The sequence below is a fragment of the Hemitrygon akajei genome, unplaced genomic scaffold (genome assembly GCF_048418815.1).
Source record: "Hemitrygon akajei unplaced genomic scaffold, sHemAka1.3 Scf000080, whole genome shotgun sequence".
Lineage (NCBI taxonomy): Eukaryota > Metazoa > Chordata > Chondrichthyes > Myliobatiformes > Dasyatidae > Hemitrygon > Hemitrygon akajei.
In genome coordinates, this window is record NW_027331966.1 from 1,023,766 (window position 1) to 1,045,846 (window position 22,081).

At 41.9% G+C, this 22,081-nt stretch overlaps 2 protein-coding genes across 6 annotated transcripts in view; one reads left to right on the plus strand and one right to left on the minus strand.

Annotated features, from left to right (window-relative positions):
* LOC140722568 (uncharacterized) overlaps positions 1 to 22,081 on the plus strand; it is a 424,481-nt gene that overhangs the window by 48,069 nt on the left and 354,331 nt on the right. The gene's annotated exons all lie outside the window — the stretch shown is intronic.
* LOC140722576 (uncharacterized) overlaps positions 1 to 22,081 on the minus strand; it is a 168,382-nt gene that overhangs the window by 10,885 nt on the left and 135,416 nt on the right. The window contains exons 3-5 of one of the 5 annotated variants that reach the window (XM_073037291.1): positions 21,631 to 21,795; positions 12,026 to 12,329; positions 2,871 to 2,978 (exon numbers count right to left, since the gene is read on the minus strand). The exons of 2 other annotated variants lie outside the window; for them this stretch is intronic. The gene's annotated coding sequence lies outside the window, so the exon portion shown is untranslated. Of the gene's footprint in view, positions 1 to 2,870; positions 2,979 to 12,025; positions 12,330 to 21,630; positions 21,796 to 22,081 lie in introns of those variants that run through there. 2 more of the 5 variants (XR_012097673.1, XM_073037294.1) reach the window with 2 other exon arrangements.

The following is a 22,081-nucleotide window of genomic DNA, read 5'->3' on the forward strand; positions in this document are numbered from 1 at the left end:
AGGGGCTCGGCCTAAACATTGTCTTTTTATTCCTCTCCACATTTGCTGCGTGAAATTAACCACCTTTTTTTCGGTCAACCAGTTTACAAATGTTTCTGACGTTTCTTTTGTAGCCACATCCTGCTGGTCTGATTCCTCCTCCTCCTGGTAAACTCTGGACCCCATCTCTCTCTGGAGCCCCAAAGCCCTGACTCAGGCTGGCAACACTTTGGTTTCTGATTCTGCACCATCGAAGTTTCACTCGCTGGTCTGCTGTCAGACTTTAGAGGTGCATTGTGTTACGAGACCGCAGGTTCGCTTACTGTGAGTGTCGCTTTAAGTGCCTGAGTGAGGCGGGGCTGTCACGTCAAAAACAAGGGGGGGGAGGGAGAGGGAGAGGGAGAGGGAGAGGGAGAGGGAGAGGGAGAGGGAGAGGGAGAGGGAGAGGGAGAGGGAGAGGGAGAGGGAGAGGGAGAGGGAGAGGGAGAGGGAGAGGGAGAGGGAGAGGGAGAGGGAGAGGGAGAGGGAGAGGGAGAGGGAGAGGGAGAGGGAGAGGGAGAGGGAGAGGGAGAGGGGGAGAGAGAGAGAGAGGGGGAGAGAGAGAGAGAGAGAGAGAGAGAGAGAGAGAGAGAGAGAGAGAACGTCAAAACCACAGTGAGCTCATCGTCTTATTCACCCTGCAGAACATCATGCAGGTGTATAAGATGATGAGAGGCATTGGTCGTGTGGATTGCCAGAGGCTTTTTCTTTTTCCCAGGGCTGAAACGGCTAACACGAGGGGGAATAGGTTTAAGCTGCTTGGAAGTAGGTACAGAGGAGATGTCAGAGCTAACTTTTTTAAGCAAAGAGTGGTGTGTGTGTGGAATGAATTGCCAGCGACGTTGGTAGAGGCGGATACAGTAGGGTCTTTTGAGAGACTCTCAGATAGGTACATGGAGCTTAGGAAAATAGGTGGCTATGTGGTAGAGTAATTCTAAGCAGCTTCTAGAGTAAGATACATGGACCGCACAGCAAAGTGGGACAAAGCATCTGTAATGTGTTGTGCATTTATATGTTTCCATGAAATTCACAGGAAATCTCCTATCCAACGGAGTGGTGACTAGTTGCAACCTGTCATCTCCGGGAGAGTGAGAGGGGAATGGCAGGGATAGATTTTGATATACGGATATGGAACAGAAACATGGGCAGGAACCAGATGGGCTGAGTGGCCTTTCTAGTGTACATTGTGAGTGTGGTAGAGACAGTAAGTACCTGAGACACGGGATTTGATACAGAACTGATTTATCGTTCACAGATCCACAATATTAAATGCCAGTCTAGTTTAAGACTAACATCAGCAGAACAGACTCCTCCAAGGCTCAGTGACCAGGGTTCAGTCCTGGGTGCGATGAGCAGCCGCAAGAACTGCAGAATCTGACAGTAACAGTCCCTCATGAATCTGCAGCTGCCTTCAGTCACCGTGATGGTTAAACATTTAACACAGAGCTGATTTGAACTCCCTCCCTGATGTAGGAGCGCTCAGACCGAAGATGTAGGGGAGAAGGAAAAAAAAAGAGATAATAAAGTTGTTTGCCCCATTAGGGATAAACAGAGAGGAAGAGGTGGAAAGTTTCTTGAATGCATCTATTTTAATGCTAGGAGCATTGTAAGAAAGGTGGATGAGCTTAGAGTATGGATTGATAACTGGAAATATGATGTTGTATCTATTAGTGAAACATGGTTGCAGGAGGGGTGTGATTGGCAACTAAATATTCCTGGATTTCGTTGCTTCTGGTGTGATAGAATCAGAAGGGCAAGAGGGGAAGGTATTGCAATGCTTGTCCGAGAAAATATTACAGCGGTGCTTTGACAGGATAGAGTACAGGGCTCATTTAGGGAGCCTATTTGGGTGGAATTGAGGAATGGGGAAGGTATAGTAACACTTATAGGGGTGTATTATAAACCACCTAATTGGGAGCGAGAATTGGAGGAGCAAATTTGTAAGGAGATAGCAGCTATTTGTAGTAAGCACAATGTTGTGATTGTGGGAGATTTTAATTTTCCACACATAGAAACATAGAAAATAGGTGCAGGAGTAGGCCATTAGGCCCTTCAAGCCTGCACCGCCATTCAGTATGATCATGGCTGATCATCCAACTCAGAACCCTGTACCTGCTTTCTCTCCATACCCCCGATCCCTTTAGCCACAAGGGCCATATCTAACTCCCTCTTAAATATAGCCAATGAACCGGCCTCAACTGTTTCCTGTGGCAGAGAATTCCACAGGTTCACCACTCTGTGTGTGAAGAAGTTTTTCCTCATCTTGGTCCTAAAAGGCTTCGCCTTTATCCTTAAACTGTGACCCCTCGTTCTGGACTCCCCCAACATCGGAAACAATCTTCCTGCATCTAGCCTGTCCAATCCCTTTAGAATTTTATACGTTTCAATAAGATCCCCCCTCAATCTTCTAAATTCCAGCGAGTATAAGCCTAGTCGATCCAGTCTTTCTTCATATGAAAGTCCTGCTATCCCAGGAATTAATCTGTTGAACCTTCTTTGTACTCCCTCTATGGCAAGAATGTCTTTCCTCAGATTAGGGAACCAAAACTGCAAACAGTACGCCAGCTGTGGCCTCACCAGGGCCTTGTACAACAGCAGTAGAACCTCCCTGCTCCTGTACTCAAATCCTCTTGCTACGAATGCCAACATACCATTTGCTTTTTTCACCACCTGCTGTACCTGCATGCCCACTTTCAATGACTGGTGTACAATGACACCCAGGTCTCGTTGCACCTCCCCTTTTCCTAATCGGCCATTCAGATAATAATCTGTTTTCCTGTTCTTGCAACCAAAGTGAATAACCTCACATTTATCCACATTAAATTGCATCTGCCATGAATTTGCCTACTCACCTAACATATCCAAGTCACCCTGCATCCTCTTAGCATCCTCACAGCTAACACTGCCGCCCAGCTTCGTGTCATCCGCAAACTTGGAGACGCTGCATTTAATTCCCTCGTCTAAATCATTAATATATATTGTAAACAACTGGGTTCCCAGCACTGAGCCTTGCGGTACCCCACTGGTGACTGCCTGCCAATCCGAAAAGGTCCTGTTTACTCCCACTCTTTGCTTCCTGTTTGCCAACCAATTCTCTATCCACATCAATACCATACCCCCAATACCGTGTGCTTTAAGTTTACACACTAATCTCCTGTGTGGGGACCTTGTCAAAAGCCTTTTGAAAATCCAAATATACCACATCCACTTGTTCTCCACTATCCATTCTACTAGTTACATCCTCAAAAAATTCTGTAAGGTTCGCCAGACATGATTTTCCTTTCACAAATCCATGCTGATGTTGTCCTATTATTTCACCTCTTTCCAAATGTGCTGTTATCACATCTTTCACAACCAACTCTAGCATTTTCCCCACCACCGATGTCAGGCTAACCAGTCTATAATTCCCCGGTTTCTCACTCCCTCCTTTTTTAAAAAAGTGAGGTTACATTAGCCACCCTCCAATCCTCAGGAACTAATCCAGAATCTAAAGAGTTTTGAAAAATTATCACTAATGCATCCACTATTTCTTGGGCTACTCTGGGATGCAGACCATCTGGCCCTGGGGATTCATCTGCCTTTCATCCCTTCAATTTACCTAACACCACTTCCCTACTAACATGTATTACTCTCAGTTCCTCCATCTCACTAGACCCTCGGTCCTCTACTATTTCCGGAAGATTATTTATGTCCTCCTTAGTGAAGACAGAACTAAAGTCGTTATTCAATTGGTCTGCCATGTCCTTGTTCCCTATGATCAATTCACCTGTTTCTAACTGTAAGTGACCTATATTTGTCTTAACCAATTTTTTTCTTTTCCCTTATCTATAAAAGCTTTTACAGTCAGTTTTTATGTTCCCTGCCAGCTTTCTCTCATAATCTTTTTTCCCTTTCCTAATTAATCCCATTGTCCTCCTCTGCTAGACACTGAATTTCCTCCAGTCCTCAGGTGTGCCACTTTTTCTGGCTAATTTGTATGTTTCTTCTTTGGACTTGATACTATCCCTAATTTCCCTTGTCATACACGGGTGCACTACCTTCCCTGGTTTATTCTTTTGCCAAACTGGGGTGAACACTTGTTGTAGTTCATCCATGCAATCTTTAAATGCTTGCCATTGCATAGGAATGTTGAGGAACCAACCAGAGAGCAGGCCATTCTACATTGGGTATCGAGCAATGAGGAAGGGTTAGTTAGCAATCTTGTCGTGCCAGGCCCCTTGGGTAAGAGTGACCATAATATGGTGGAATTCTTCATTAAGATGGAGAGTGACATAGTTAATTCAGAAACAAAGGTTCTGAACTTAAAGAAGGGTAACTTTGAAGGTATGAGATGTGAATTAGCTAAGATTGACTGGCAAATGATACTTAAAGGGTTGACGGTGGATATGCAATGGGAAGCATTTAAAGATTACATGGATGAACTACAACAATTGTTCATCCCAGTTTGGCAAAAGAATAAACCAGGGAAGGTAGTGCACCCGTGGCTGACAAGGGAAATTAGGGATAGTATCAAGTCCAAAGAAGAAACATATAAATTAGCAAAAAAAAGGCGGCACACCTGAGGACTGGGAGAAATTCAGAGACCAGCACAGGAGGACAAAGGGCTTAATTAGGAAAGGGAAAAAAGATTGTGAGAGAAAGCTGGCAGGGAACATAAAAACTGACTGTATAAGCTTTTACAGATATGTGAATAGAAAAAGATTGGTCAAGACAAATGTAAGGACCTTTACAGCCAGAAGCAGGTGAATTGACCATAGGGAACAAAGACATGGCAGACCAATTGAATAACTGCTTTGGTTCTGTCTTCACTAAGGAGGACATAAATAATCCTCCGGAAATAGTAAGGGACCGAGGGTCTAGTGAGATGGAGGAACTGAGGTAAATACATGTTAGTAGGGAAGTGGTGTTAGGTAAATTGAAGGGATTAAAGGCAGATAAATCCACAGGGCCAGATAGTCTGCATCCCAGAGTAGCCCAAGAAATAGTGGATGCATTAGTGATAATTTTTCAAAACTCCTTAGATTCTGGATTGGTTCCTGAGGATTGGAGGGTGGCTAATGTAACCCCACTTTTTAAAAAAGGAGGGAGAGAAAAACTGGGGTATTATAGACCGGTTAGTCTGATGTCAGTGGTGGGGAAAATGCTGGAGTCGGTTATCAAAGATGTGATAACAGCACATTTGGAAAGAGGTGAAATCATCGGACAAAGTCAGCATGGATTTGTGAAAGGAAAGTCTTGTCTGACGAATCTGTTACGTACCCGTGACACATGACAGTGGTACCCTTGTCACGTGACTGGGGTTGAAGTTATACTGGACTTGAGGTAATGGTCTTGTGATGGTGGAGTGATGTCATTTTCCCGCCAGTAGAGGTCATGTGACAGTTTTTTTTTACAGGGTATAAAAGGAAGACCCACCCTGTCAGGTGGGGCAGTTCGTGGCTAGATTTGCCAAGATGACTTCATGTCACTGCGTGATTTAATGTGATGACGCAGTTTAGTTGAAAAATGAAGTTTTATCTAATGCCTAAAGTTTAAAAGTTCATTGCCAGCGGTTTCTTTGCTGGTGGAGAGTGAAGATAAGAATTTGAAAGATAAAGATCGAGGAGAATCGATTTTCGACGGTGGAAAGTTCGACCTTGTGTGATCCTCATTCGGAAGGATTTCGTTGACTGTTCTCATGTTAATCTCCGCTGGGATAGCGGGAGATTGAGAATAGTGTGGAAGGAAGGTCAGTGCCTTTAAGCCGTTATATTTCATAAAATTCTTCGTGGGAAAGTTTGACGCTGGGGATAGAAGGACAACGACGTGGAAGAGAATTTAAATCGCCTTAAAAAGTCTCTCCTTTTAAATGGACTGTGAGCTTTTGAACTTTCGGCATACCGCTTTAAAGAACTGTTATTTTTCAATACCGCTTTAAGAACTGTTTGAACTGCAACGCTATTAAGAACTGCGAATCTGCCGCACAGCAGCTGAATTCCGGTTAAGCTAATGTTTGTTTACTTTTGGGGGGTTTGTTTTCAGTGTTTAATAAACCTGTTATTTGTTATAAAAACCCTTGCCTAACTCATATATATTTATTGTTGCCTGAATACGTAACAAATCTTACAGAATTTTTTGAAGATGTAACTAGTAGAGTGGATAGGGGAGAGCCAGTAGATGTGGTATATTTAGATTTTCAAAAGGCTATTGACAAGGTCCCACACAGGAGATTAGTGTGTAAACTTAAAGCACATGGTATTGGGGGTATGGTATTGATGTGGATAGAGAATTGGTTGGCAGACAGGAAGTAAAGAGTGGGAGTAAACGGGACCTTTTCAGAATGGCAGGCAGTGACTAGTAGGGTACCGCAAGGCTCAGTGCTGGGACATCAGTTGTTTACAATATATATTAATGATTTAGATGAGGAGATATATGACAGAAGAAAAACGAAGACAACTTGTTAATAAAAAACTACAATATAATACACTCCAGACATATCGTACAGAAAAAGTAATTATGAGAACTAAACAGAAATATTACAAATTAGGTGAAAGATCACATAAAATTCTTGCTTGGCAGTTGAAAACAGAACAGGCTTCTAAAACAATAAATGCAATTAGAACAAGTGTAAAAAAGATTACTTATAAACCTTTAGAAATTAATGAAACTTTAAAAAAAATTTATACTGAACTATATCAATCAGAATCACAAAATAAGATTGCTGAGATAGATAATTTTTTATCACAAATAACCCTTTCAAAATTAAATTTGGAAGAACAGAAAGGATTAGATAGGTCCTTTATATTAAAAAGAGGTTGAAGAAGCTTTAGGATCACTTCAGAGTAATAAATCCCCAGGAGAAGATGGTTTTCCTCCTGAATGTTATAAAAAAATTTAAAGATTTATTAATTCCTCCTTTTATGGAATTAATATACCAAGTGGAAAGAATGCATAAACTCCCACAATCTTTTTTTAACAGCGATCATAACTGTATTGCCAAAAAAAGATAGGGATCCTTTAAAAACCAACATCATATAGGCCTATTTCTTTGTTGAATACAGATTATAAAATAATCGCAAAAATTTTATCTAATAGAATATCTAAATATTTACCAAAATTAATACATATGGATCAAACAGGTTTTATTAATAACAGACAATCAATGGATAATATAACCCGGTTACATAGTATAATTCATTTGGCACAAAAAAGCGAGGAAATGAGTGTGGCAGTTGCTTTGGATGCAGAAAAAGCATTTGATAGATTGGAATGGGATTTTTTATTTAAGGTATTGGAAAAATATGAGTTAGAAAAATCTTTTATACAATGGATTAAAACCTTAAATACTAATCCTCAAGCTAAAGTAGCTACAAATGGTCAGATTTCAACACCATTTTGCTTAACGAGGTCAACTAGACGAGGCTGCCCATTATCACCTGCTTTATTTGTATTGGCAATGGACCATTAGCTGAATTAATTAGAACAGATTCATACATTGGGGGCTTTAGAGTTAATCAAGAAGAATATAAGATTAATTTATTTGCTGATGATGTTTTGATTTATTTAACAAACCCATTGCAATCTTTGCAAAGAATATCTTTTAGATTGGAAGAATATGGGCAAGTATCAGGGTATAAAGTACATAAGAACATAAGAGATAGGAGCAGGAGTAGGCCAATCGGCCCCTCAAGCCTGCTCCGCCATTCAACAAGATCATGGCTGATCCAATCTTAACTCTAGTTTTCACCGAATCCCACAAGGCAACAGTGCCAATCAACAGGGCACCATGCCGCCCATTTTATTTTATTATTCATCCCGCCCAAACCCATGTGATCACCTGGGAAAAAAAAACAAGTTGCCAATTGAGGAGAAAAAATCTGGAAAATTCCTCTCCGACCCATCCAGGCTATCGAAAACTGGTCCAAGAGATCACATGGCTGATCTAAACCTAGCCTCATGTCCACTTACCTGCTCGCTCACCATATCCCCTAATGCCATTTTTATCCAGGAAAATGTCTATCTCCGTTTTGAATTTATTGAGTGTAGTAGCTTCCACAGCTCTCTGGGGCAGTAAATTCCACAGCCCCACTACCCTCTGAGTGAAGAAATTTCTCCGCATCTCAGTCCTGGAACGGCATCCCCTTATTTTAAGATTATGCCCCCTAGTCCTAGTTTCACCCATCATTGGGAACATTCTCCCCGCATCCACCCGATCAAGCCCCTTCACAATCTTATATGTTTCAATAAGATCGCCTCTCATTCTTCGGAACTCCAATGAGTAGAGTCCCAATCTACTCAAGCTCTCATCATACATCAACCCACCCATCCCCGGAATTAACCTAGTGAACCTTCTCTGCACTGCCTCGAGAGCCAGTATGTCCTTTCTTAAATATGGACACCAGAACTGCACGCAGTACTCCAGGTGTGGTCTCACCAATACCCGGTACAACTGCAGTAAGACCTCCCTGTTCTTATTCTCCATCCCCCTAGCAATAAAAGCCAGCATTCCATTGGCCTTATTGACCACCTGCTGCACTTGCATACTAACTTTTTGTGTTTCCTGCACCAGGACCCCCAGATCCCTTTGCACAGAAGCACTTTCCAATTTCTCTCCATTTAGATAATAACTTGCTCCATTATTTTTCCTGCCAAAGTGCAAGACCTCACACTTGTCAGTATTATATTTCATCTGCCAAATGTCTGCCCAATCACTCAGCCTATCTATGTCCCCCTGCAGGGTTTCAATGTCCTCCGCACTTATTACACTCCCTCCCATCTTTGTGTCATCAGCAAACTTCGATACGTTGCACTTAGTCCCTTTCTCCAAATCATTAATATAGATTGTAAAGAGTTGGGGTCCCAACACCGACCCCTGCGGAACACCACTAGTCACCAACTGCCAGTCTGAGAATAAACCATTTATCCCAACTCTCTGTTTTTTGTTAGAAAGCCAATCCTCCACCCATGCCAGAATATTATCCCCAATCCCATGATTTTTTACTTTAAGTAATAATCTTTGGTGTGGCACCTTGTCAAATGCCTTTTGGAAGTCCAAATACACCACATCCACTGGTTCCCTTTTATCTACCCTATATGTTATGTCCTCAAAGAACTCCAACAAATTTGTCAAAAATGACTTCCCTTTTGTAAAGCCATGCTGACTTTGTCCTATTAAGCTATGTTTATCCAAATGCCCTGTTACTGTTTCCTTAATTATCGATTCCAACATTTTGCCAACCACAGATTTTAGGCTAACTGGCCTATAATTCCCAGCCTTCTGTCTATTGCCCTTTTTAAATAAAGGAGTTACATTAGCATTTTTCCAATCTGCCGGGCCATTGCCGAGTCCAGCGAGTTTTGAAAAATTATCACTAATGCATCCACAATCCCGACCGCCACTTCCCTTAAGACCCTAGGATGCAAGCCATCTGGTCCAGGGGATTTATCCACCTTCAGTCCCATTAATTTATCAAGTACCATTTCCTTGGTGATTTGAATCGTAGTTAGCTTCTCTCCCCCTCGAGCCCCCTGTTTATCGAGTGTTGGGATAATTTGAGTGTCCTCTACTGTAAAAACTGATACAAAATATTTGTTCAGCGTTTCCGCCATCTCCATGTCCCTACCATTAATTTCCCGGTCTCATCTTCTAGGGGACCAACATTTACTTTAGCCACCGTGTTTCTTTTTATGTAACTATAAAAACTCTTACTATCTGCTTTTATGTTTATCTCCAATTTACTTTCATAATCTATCTTCCCCTTCTTAATCAATCTTTTTGTTATTTGCTGCTGATCTTTAAAAGCTTCTCGATCTTCAATCTTCCCACTAGATTTAGCTACCTTATATAACTTTCTTTTTAGTCATATACTTTGCTTTATTTCTTTACTTAGCCACGGATAACTATTTTTTCTTTTACACACTTTTTTCTTCAGTGGAATATATTTTTCTTGATAGTTGTAAAATAACTCCTTAAATATACACCACTGATCAAGTACCGATCTACCCTTTAATCTATTTTCCCAATCCATCTTAAGCAATTCCGCTCTCATACCATCATTGTCTCCTTTATTTAAGCTCAGTACGCTTGTTTGAGATCCAACCCTCTCATCCTCTAATTGAATATGGAATTCGACCATGCTATGGTCACTCATTCCAAGAGGATCCTTTACTAGGACGTTTTTTTATTAGTCCTGTCTCATTACACAGGACCAGATCTAAGACTGCTTGCCCCCTTGTCGGCTCAGTAATGTATTGTTCAAGGAACCCATCCCGAATACACTCAATAAACTCTTCTTCAAGGCTGCTGTGTCCCACTTGATTAGTCCAGTCAATATGAAAGATAAAATCCCCCATAATTATAGCTGTTCCCTTATTACAAGCCCCAACTATTTCCTGATTTATGCTCCGACCAACTGAGTTACAGCTGTTTGGAGGCCTATAGACTACTCCCACCACTGCTCTTTTCCCTTTACTATTTCTTATTTCTACCCAAATTGTTTTGTTATCCTGATCCTTTGAGCCAATATCATTTCACTTTATTGCAGTGATTTCTTGCTTTATTAACATAGCCACCCCACCTCCTTTTCCTTCTTGCCTGTCTCTCCTAATTGTCGAATACTGTTGTATGTTTAATTCCCAGTCCTGGTCACCCTGCAGCCATGTTTCCGTAATTGCCACAATATCATAACCATACGTAATTATTTGTACCGTCAACTCATCAATTTTATTCCTAATACTACGTGCATTCAAATAAAGGACTTTCAAATATGTTTGACACTTATTTCCTACCTTTTCCTTTTGTACAACTTTACGCTTATCTCCGTACATTCTTTCCCCTCCTGACACACTCTGTCTTTTTATTCCTCCACTTTTACCTACATCTATTACCTTCTCTATTGTCTTTTTAATTATTTGCTCTCTAGAATCCCCCTCCCCCCCCCCCCCCCCCCACTAGTTAGTTTAAAGACCTCTCTGCAGCCCTAGTTATATGATTCACCAGGACACTAATCCCAGCCCGGTTCAGGTGAAGCCCGTCCCTCCGGAACAGTTCTCTCCTGTGCCAGTGTCCCAAGAAGCAAAACCCACTTCTCCCACACCAGTCTTTGAGCCACGCGTTTAACTCCCTAATTTTATTTAACTTAGCCAAATTTGCTCGTGGCTCAGGTAATAATCCAGAGATTATTACCCCTGAGGTTCTGTTTTTTTAATTTGACCCCTAGCTGCTCATATTCCTGTAACAGAACCTTCTTCCTTGTCCTATCTATGTCATTGGTACCGATGTGTATTAAGACAACTGGATCCTCCCCCTCCCACTGCAAGTTTCTCTCCAGCCCAGAAGAGATGTCCTTAACCCTAGCACCAGGCAGGCAACATAGCCTTCGGGACTCTCGCTCTCGGTTGCAGAGAACCCTATCTATCCCCCCGACGATACTGTCCCCTATTACTACAACATTTCTATTGACTCCCCCCTCTGGAATGGCCCCCCACTCCATGGTGCTATGGGCAGGTTGCTCATCCTCCGCACAGTCCCTGCTCCTGCCCTCACAGGGAGTTAAAGCCTCGAATCTGTTGGACAAGAGCAAGGCCTGCATCTCTTCCAGCCCTACCTCCTGGATTCCCCTACTTGCCTCACTCATAGCCACACCATCCTGTGCTTGACTGCAATCTACATTAGTTAATCTATTAGGTGTGGCTATCTCCTGGTACACAGAGTCCAGGTAACTATCCCCCTCCCTGATGTGTCGCAGTGTCTGAAGCTCGGACTGTAGCTCATCAATATGAAGCTGGATTTCCTCGAGCAACAAACACTTGCTGCAAATGTAGTCGCCGTGTCCCTCAATGGGGTCCACCGGTTCCCACATCTCGCAACAGTAACACATCACCTGCTCCATGCTATATAGTTAATTTAATGTACTAGTATTAGTTATGCAAGAACCCTTTGCCCCAATACAGCTAACTATCACACTATTTAACAATACTTTTAAAGTCATAAGTGTAAAAGGAAGCAGGACTGCTTACCAATACTTACCAAGCGACTAGCTGTGAGAGCTCTGCAGCTCCGGTCTTCCTCGCCTCGCCCGGTTCTGCCGAAGCCCGTTGAGCCAAAGTCCTTAGGCCTCCACTCTACTCCCGGCTCACTCCACTGCCCGCTGTATCGGGCTATGTTCCTTTTAAATCTCCCGCACTTCACTGCCTGACGTCACACGCCTGCGCAGTCCCGCCTCTCTCAACTCAGATGAAAACCGGTAAAATTCAAAATGGCTTCCACCTCACTCTTGCTCCGATTCTCAGAAGTCCTTCTCCGAAAATCTGAAAGGAGTGAAATTTTACCCCTTACCAAAGGAAATTATAATCAATGTCGATTAGTAACTCAATTTCGATGGTCAATAAACGGGATAAAATATTTAGGTATTAGAGTTGATAATAATGTAAAAAATTTATATAAACAAAATTATTTGCCATTATTAAAAAAAAAGAGGATCTTGATAAATGGATGATGTTACCAATAACATTAATAGGTAGAGTTAATGCTGTAAAAATGAATATATTTCCTAGATTGCAATATTTATTTCAAACTTTACCAATACAATTACCTCAGAAGTTTTTTCAAGAACTGAATAAATATGTAAGGAAATTTCTTTGGAAAGGAAAGATGTCAAGAATATCAATGGAAAAATTGACATGTAAATTTGAGGGTTACAACTTCCAAATTTTAAGAATTATTATAAAGCAAATCAACTTAGATTTATTGCGTCTTTTTTTGATGAAGAAAAACCGGCATGGATTAGAATAGAATTAGATAAGATAGGAGAAAATATACCAGAAGATTATATATGTAAATGGGAATCTAAATGGATACTGGAAAAAAAGAATCTCCTATATTAAGACACTTGATTGATTTATGGAATAAGGTAACTATGGACGATGAGATAAAGAAATCTTTATTAGCAAAAAGAACTTTAATTCAAAATAGGCTTATTCCTTTTAGAATAGATAATAAACTTTTACATAATTGGTTCCAAAAGGGGATTAAATATATAGGTGATTGTTTTGAAGGAGGTATATTGATGTCGTTTGATCAATTAAAAAATAGATATAAAATATCAAATAACACTCTGTTCTGTTATTTTCAATTAAAGGCTTATTTACGAGAAAAGCTGGGTCAAACAACGTTGATGCCAAAATCTAGTGAAATAGAAATATTAATTCGAAAAGGTAAAATTAAAAAATTTAAATCTTGTATGTATAATTTGATTCAAAAACAGACAATTAAATCAGGAATTCATAAATCAAGACAAAAATGGGAATTTGATTTGAATGTTAAAATTGATGGAAAAAACTGGTCAAGATTATGTTCTGATAGTATGAGAAATACAATAAATGTTCGACTTAGATTAATACAATATAATTTTTTACATCAATTATATATAACACCACAAAAAATAAATAGGTTAAATTCAAATATGTCTGACCAATATTTTCGATGTAATCAAGAAATTGGTACTTTTTTACATTCTACTTGGTCTTGTTTTAAAATTCAACCATTTTGGATAAATCTAAGACTTTTATTGGAACAAATTACTGGAGTACAACTCCCACATAGTCCAGTATTATTTTTATTAGGAGACATTGAAGGGACATACCGAAACTTAAATTGAATAAGTATCAGAAAAAATTTATAAAAATTGCATTGGCAGTAGCCAAAAAAGTTATCGCAGTTACTTGGAAATCTGATTTATATTTAACTATGGATTGTTGAATTAATGAAATACATAGTTGTATTCCACTTGAAAAAATTACATACAATCTAAGAAATGAATATGATATATTTTTGAAAATTTGGCTCCCATACCTACAAAAGATAGGATTAAATATATAGGTCCTTTGAAGATAAAATTATAAAGTAATTGGGGAAAGTAAAAATAAATATTAAAATTATTTTGAACTCCATGGAGCATGTGGGGATCCTCCGATATCCAGGCAAACTTTCTCTTTTTTTTTCTCTCTTTAGATAAGGTTTAAGGGGGGAGGGGGGAGGGTTAATATTATTTTTCTCACTATTTATCTTCACATTTATTCTTTGTAATTTTCTAAAAATTAATAAATAAATATTTTTAAAAAAGAAGCATTTGAAAAATTGAAAACTATGATATGTCAACAGCCTGTGCTAAAGGCACCTGACTTTGAAAAACCTTTTTCATTAGCTGTAGATGCTAGTGATGAGGCTGCAGGAGCAGTATTAATGCAAAGTAATGAGAGTGATGAGGTTGATCATCCAGTAGCTTACTTTTCTAAGAAATTTAATAAGCATCAAAGAAACCATTTGACAATAGAGAAGGAATTGTTATCTCGTTTTTTGGTTGAAAGGTGGAGTTTTAATTAATGCCTAAAGTTTAAAAGGTCATCGACAGCTTTATAATACTGCCATTTAAAAATCAGTGGAGAGTGAAGATCGGAGTTCGGGAGCTAAAAGATCAAGAAAAGTCGACTTCGACGGTGAAACAGGTTCGACCTTGTTTGATCCACATTCAGAAAGAATTCGTTGGCTGTCCCCATGTTAATCCCTGCGAAATATAGCAGAGACGATTGGGCACAGTTTTATAAAGGAAAGGTCAGTGCCTTTAAGCCGTTTCATTTTCATCTTCGTAAATTCTCCGGGAAAAGTATAGTTCGACTGGGTACCACAACAACACGACGTGAAAGAGAATTGAAATTGTCTAAAAAGTCTCTCCATTAATGGACTGTAAGCATTTTGAACTTTTGCAGTACTACTTTGAAGAACTGTTTTTGCAACATCATTTTAAGAACTGTTTAAGCTTTATTGCTTTAAGAACTGTTTATGCTGCCGCACAGCAGCTGATTTCCAGTTACGTTAGCGGTTTGTCTACTTTTGGGAGTTTGTTTTTCAGTGTTTAATAAATGCTTTATTTGTTATATAAAAAAATGATTTAGACCAGGGAATTAAATGCAGCATCTCCAAGTTTGCGGATGACACGAAGCTGGGCGACAGTGTTAGCTATGAGGAGGATGCTAAGAGGATGCAGGGTGACTTGGATAGGTTAGGTGAGTGGGCAAATTCATGGCAGATGCAATTTAATATGGATAAATATGAGGTTATCCATTTTGGTTGCAAGAACAGGAAAACAGATTATTATCTGAACGGTGGCCGATTAGGAAAAGGGGAGGTGCAACGAGACCTGGGTGTCATTGTACACCAGTCATTGAAGGGAGGCATGCAGGTACAGCAGGTGGTGAAAAAGGCGAAAGGTATGCTGGCATTCATAGCAAAAGGATTTGAGTACAGGAGCAGGGAGGTTCTACTGCAGTTGTACAAGGCCTTGGTGAGACCGCACCTAGAGTATTGTGTGCAGTTTTGGTCCCCTAATCTGAGGAAAGTCATTCTTGCCAGAGAGGGAGTACAAAGAAGGTTCACCAGATTGATTCCTGGGATGACAGGACTTTCATATGAAGAAAGACTGGATCGACTAGGCTTATACTCACTGGAATTTTGAAGATTGATGGGGGATCTTATTGAAATGATTACAATTCTAAAGGGATTGGACAGACTAGATGCAGGAAGATTGTTTCCGATGTTGGAGAAGTCCAGAACGAGGGGTCACAGTTTAAGGTTAAAGGGGAAGACTTTTCGGACCGAGATGAGGAAAAACTTCTTCACACAGAGAGTGGAGAATCTGTGGAATTCTCTGCTACAGGAAACAGTTGAGGCCAGTTCATTGGCTATATTTGGATATGGCCCTTGTGGCTAAAGGGATTGGGGGTATGGAGAGAAAGCAGGTACAGGGTTCTGAGAAGGATGATCAGCCATGATCATACTGAATGGCGATGCAGGCTCGAAGGGCCGAATGGCCTACTCCTGCACCTATTTTCTATGTTTCTATCCACTGTCAACCCTTTAAATATCATTTGCCAGTCTGTCTTAGCTAATTCACATCTCATATCTTCAAAGTTGCCCTTCTTTAAGTTCAGAACATTTGGTTCTGAATTAACTATGTCACTCTCCATCTTAATGAAGTATTCCACCATATTATGGTTTCTCTTACACAAGGGGCCTCACATGACAAGATTGCTAATTAACCCTTCCTCATTGCTCAAATCCCTGTCTAGAATGGCCTGTTCTCTAGTTGGTTCCTCGACATGTTGGTTCAGAAAACCATCCCGCACACATTCTAAGAAAACCTCTTCCTCTGCACCCTTACCAATTTGGTTCACCCAATCTATATGTAGATTGAAGTCACACATTACAACTGCTCCTTCTTTTTTGCACGCATTTCTAATTTCCTGTTTAATGCCATCCCCAACTTCACTACTACTGTTAGGTGGCCTGTACACAACTCCCACCAGCGTTTTATGCCCCTTAGTGTTACGCAGCTTTACCCATATCGATTCCACATCCTCCAGGCTAATGTCCTTCCTTTCTATTGCGTTAATCTCTTCTCTAACCAGCAACGCTACCCCACCTCCTTTTCTTTCCTGTCTATCCCGCCTTAATGTTGAATATCCCTGGATGTTGAGCTCCCATCCTTGGTCACCCTGGAGCCATGTCTCTGTGATCCCAACTATATCATATTCATTAATAACTATCTGCACATTCAATTCATCCACCTTATTACGAATGCTCCTTGCATTGACACACAAAGCCTTCAGGCTTGTTTTTACACCACTCTTAGCCCTTATACAATTATGTTGAAAAGTGGCCCTTTTTGATTTTTGCCCTGGATTTGACTGCCTGCCACTTATACTTTTCTCCTTACTACTTTTTCCTTCTGCCCTCATTTTGCACCCCCTCTGTCTCTCTGCACTTGTTCCCATCCCCCTGCCACATTAGTTTCAATCCTCCTGAACAGCAGTAGCAAACGCTCCCCCTAGGACTAGGAGGAGGGACAGCCCTTCAGTGATTCCTGTGTATGCTCCCTTGAAGCCTCAAGAAATGATAGTGATCATGAATCAGGCCCCAGATAGAAAAGAAAAACCAGCACAGTTTGCTCAGTGTGTCCACAGTACTACACAAAAGTTTAATGTGACTCCGCAAGATTTATTCGGTCTCTGCTGCATGATTCTCTCAGCTGATGAGGGGTGGAAATTGAAGGCAGAATTGAGATACCAAACCTATCAGCAGTCACAGGCGGGAAAACATAATGAGAATGAACAGATGGACCAAATCATTCAAGCTTTGGAAAGGGCTCTCCAGCAACCTGTAAACATCACTAAAGTACCTGAATGCAAACATAAGGCTGGGAAATCAGGACCAGACTATTGAGAGCGATTTGTGGCCTGCTACGGCACCTTCGCAGGAGACCAAGCAAATCTGTCCCCCCCAGTTTAATGCCCTACTGCTCCAATGCTTACCAACTAAGTTAGCCAACATGATTAAAACAAATAATATGGATTGGACTGACAATGACCGAAATCAAATGTGACGAGCTTTGACATATCATTAGGACCCAACTTTCGAATCTCGATCAACCCCGAAGGGAACTAATATTAAAGCTGAATATGCTCAGCGGGAAGAAGGACGCGAGCGGGCTATATCTGAGGAACAGAAATGGGAGAAAAAATCTAGCACAGGACAGGTAGGGACAACAACCCGTTTGGAAACTGACAAGAAGATGCTTCCAACCATGAGTGCCAACCCTCAGGAAGAGCCCAATGTAATATTGCAAGTTGCTGGAAATCCAGTTCCGTTTATGATTGATATGAGGCAACCACAACCACTCTCGATCAGGAACTAGTATTGGAAAAGGGATTCCAGCTATCAGACATTATAATCACTCTGTCAGGGTTCGAAGGCACAGAACGTACGTATTCACGTACCCAGCCACTGCAGGTGGAATTCCAGGGGAGCCAGTGTGAGGTTTCATTTACAGTCACCACCAGATGGGGGGGGGGGGGGTGTGTAATCTAGCAGGGAGAGACTTGCTCTGTCTGTTGGAAGTCGAGATTCTTTGCACAGACAATGCTGTCACCCTTGACAGGTGAACAACCGACAGCTTCTCCAGTTTCCGACCCCCAAGTGGAGGGCACTTAATTTGGACTCCACTCCTTCTGCCAGCAGCCGACCCTCATGTGACTCTGTGCTTTGACCCTACGGGGTGCGCCACTGAGGAAAGCCAATATTATGCACCCCTCGACGGACAGAAGTTCCCAGTCACGGTGATTAGACAGGTTAAAGGAAGAGACGGTATTGCATTACTGGCCGAATTTCCAGATTTCCTTTGGCGACAGACAGAACTGGTGGTTCCCCATACCACTGTTAGTGTTTGCCCTGGGTTCAAGCCAAAGAGCCCAGGGTTCCTGGCCTACACCCTAACGAAACAAGCCTCCAGCACCGAGGGAGACTGGCAAGACTTGGCCGTGGGTCTAGTCTAATACGGGAAGGAGTCTGAGGTGAAGACGGGATATCTGGTAAGACAACCTTTTAATAGTGTCCAATCCCAAGATGCTGTATCCCATCTCTGTGTAATTTCAGGCCAAGAAATCTGTCGCACCAACTGTCCCCCTGTCTGGATCACCATGAAAGAAGGACAGACTCTCCCATCCATTTAGCAATATCCCCTCAATCCCGAGGCAACGTTTTATGAGGAAGGAAGCTCCTTTGTGGATCCAGCAGGAAAACGATATCCTGGCTATGTGATAGTGACGGACAGTGAAGTAATTGAGCAGGCCTCTTTTGAAGCAGCTGCCTCTGCCCAGAAGGCTGAGCTGTTTGCTCTGACTCGTGCCTGTATCCCAGCAACAGACTAAAGTGGGAACGTTTACACAGACTCCCATTATACATTTGGAATTGTACATGACTACAGGGCTCTCTGGGAACATGGGGATTCCTGACTTCCTCTGGCCAACCCATTAGTAATGTCACCTTTGTAAACAACTTACTCACCGCTCTACAGCTACCTTGAGTTTTCTTCTTCTCAGGGGGACGCCTCTGTGGAGGAGTGAAAACTGTGGTCCCAGATGGGGTGCCAGAAAGACCCCGACCTAGGTTTTTGGATCACACCAGTGGGACAGGTTTGTGTTCCTACACAGTTTTTACCAATATTGGTCGATTAGGTACATAATTGTACACACCTGGGAAAGGAGGGAATGGTTGGTAACCTGTACCCTGCACATCGGGTACGACTCCCTTGCCAGGTGGACCTTTTTGTGTCTACAAGTTGATTTTATTGAATTGCCTCGAGTACATTCCTATAGATACTGCTTAGATATTAGAGATGTGTTTAGTAGATGGGTTGAAGCTGTTCCAACTACCAATAATACTGTTATGACTGTTGTGAGGGTATTATTACGGGAAATACTTCCCGGGTACGGCCTGGCAGAGATGCTGAGCTCTGACAATGACCCACACTTCGTGATGAAAGTAAACAAAGGCATACGTAACGAACTAGCTATCAAGCAACAATTCCACTGTGTACACCACCCACGGGCCTCTGGCACAGTGGAGAGAGCCAATGGCACTCTGAAGAGTAAATTGGCCAAACTAACAGTGGAGACTGGACTCGGTTGAAGGTCCTACCGTCACCCAGTTCCATATGAGGGTTACCCCACAGGGGAAAACAGGGTTGTCACCAGCTGAAATCATTTATGGATGGCCCATGATGACACTCTGGGGACTAAGACCTTGTGTACCATTGCTCCCAGAAAGTCTACCAGCAAAATTGGATATTCATACCCGAGGGGAAGACATGGGGAAATATATACGCCAACTAACCAAAATTTTCCAAGCATACATTCACAGGTATGACAGGCTTACAAGGAAGAGAACTACTCTGCAGAGAGGAGTGACTATCCCACCATGGAACCTGGGATATTTTTTTTCCTGACAAACAACTGGGATTGAGGGAATCTTGGACCTCGGTGGAGAGGACCATATTAGGTGTTGCCGACCACTCACATGGGTGTGAAACTGAAGGGGCAATCTCGGTGGATACATCAATTAGGTGCCAAACATGTTACTGAAGGAACTGTGTAGAAGGGCTCTCTCGGACTAATGGGAATGTATTGGTTGTTAGTGGTGTTCATGTTTATGTCTTTGAGAGGGCTCACCCCAGCATCCGGGGGCCCCCATGTTAGCACATTTCCATCTTTCTGTCATACCTATGCCAAACAGGTAGAACTAGGGGCCTGCTGGGTTTGTGCTGAAATTCCACAGCATGGTAAAACTATGGTTCCAATGTCAGTAATCCTGCTCAACCAGAGTGAGGAACTCTCAGCCTGGGCTTTCTCAAATAACATCTGGGGAAGTGAGATGAGGACCTGTGGTCCAGCCAGAGATGACTGTGGCTGTCGGTGTTTTGAGGGATGGTGTCTCAGGCCCCCATCAAACGGAACTTCCAATACTGGGAAACATGCATCCTGGCCATACTTGCAGGTGCCCAGCAGCCGAGAGGAACAACTGAGACTGATTGATTTTGGATGATTACTTTTCTCTCCTATGGAGTAGCCAAGAATTCATGAGAGATCATCAATTTGGATACAGCACTTGAGGAGCTGGCCACAATACTGCAGGGGACCTGACAGAAACACAGGGCCAAGTAACAGAAATATCCACTGAAATGATTGCAATCTGGCAAACAGTCATACACAATCGTACAGCTTTAGAGTTTATCCCAGCTGAGAAAGAGGGAAGCTGTGCTGTTATTGACACAGAATACTGCACGTATATCCCTGATGAATCTACTAACATTACACCCCTCTCCGAGCACACTGCAAAGGAGATTGATGGCATCAAGAAAGTAGGGCAGGATTTACACGGGTTCACCGAAGGGTCGAAATGGTGATCTTTGAAGGCCTGTTTGGTAATATGTGGGGCATGATACTGCATTATGTCCTGATAGTTGTACATATCTTTGTTACAATTACTGTTGTACACTGTCTTTACCCACTGATAAGTCAATGCTGTCGTCAATTGCTTTCTCTGTAAAAAGTTTCTGCGTTGTTGATAATGTAATGATCAAAAGGAGGGAAGGATAAAGTCTGTAAAATGGTTAACACTTCGTTAAACAATAGCAGCCTGTTTTTCTGAAAGAAACTGCTGATGATCAACCGATGTGCTGAGCCATGTTTCTTCTTGCGGGTAGCTAGCTAGGGTTTCAAGATGCCTATCTCGTTGCGCATTCACATGTAGAGATAGGACAGCTTCAGTCTGTTCTGTGTGTGTAAACCATTATGACTATTTTGTAGTTTGTCTTTAGGGGCTCCAGCCTGTCATGTAGTAAATATCTTTGGCTCCAGCCTGTCTTGTGTGGGCGTATCTGGATGGATATATCTGTGGTGCAAGGGGAATTGTTAGTCAGTTAGTGGATTGGGTGGGAACAGTCACAGACTGTTCCTGTTTGAGCGACTAACTAAATAAGCCCCGGGTGCTTGGAATAAAGAGTTTGTACTGTACGGTCTCTGAGTGACTTTATCCGGATTCGACTTCCACAGAATGGGAGTGGTTTTAAAGGGCTGGGCTGCTGGAAGCTCATTACCAGACCTGGAGTGATTGCAACTGGGTCTGACAGAGGCAAAACTGGTTGTTCTAGGCACATTCAGTCTCACTGCAACTATATCCCACCTTCCCTTATACAGGTATGTAATGTCTAAAGGACCAGTGTTTGAGTAAATGAGACTCACCAAACTTTCTCCTGACTGAATCAATGGAATCTCCGAGTCTCTTGAGGCAGAGCTGTTCTCTCCAGTTAATGCTCTCAGTCCTCAGGCTGGTTCACTTGTTGTTGTTCCCTTGTCTTCAGCCGTGGTTTGTTTCTAGTTGGGGTTTTTCTTCCAATAAACCTCTAACTTTAACCAGAGAGACAATGAAGCACAATAACAATAAAAAGGAGAACCAAACATTTCTAGTTAAAGTTACTACGAACAAAACGTTAAAGGCTGATATAATGATCTCAGTAAACATTTTTTTATTGTCACTCACTCATCAGAAAACAATATGGGATAAGGAGGAGCCATCATTCAGTCAGGAACAGAATTAGGTGATTCGATCCATCTGGTCTGCCCCACCATTTAACCACAGCTGATTTTCATTCCAACACCATATTCCTGCCTTCCTCCTGTAACCCTGAGCTAC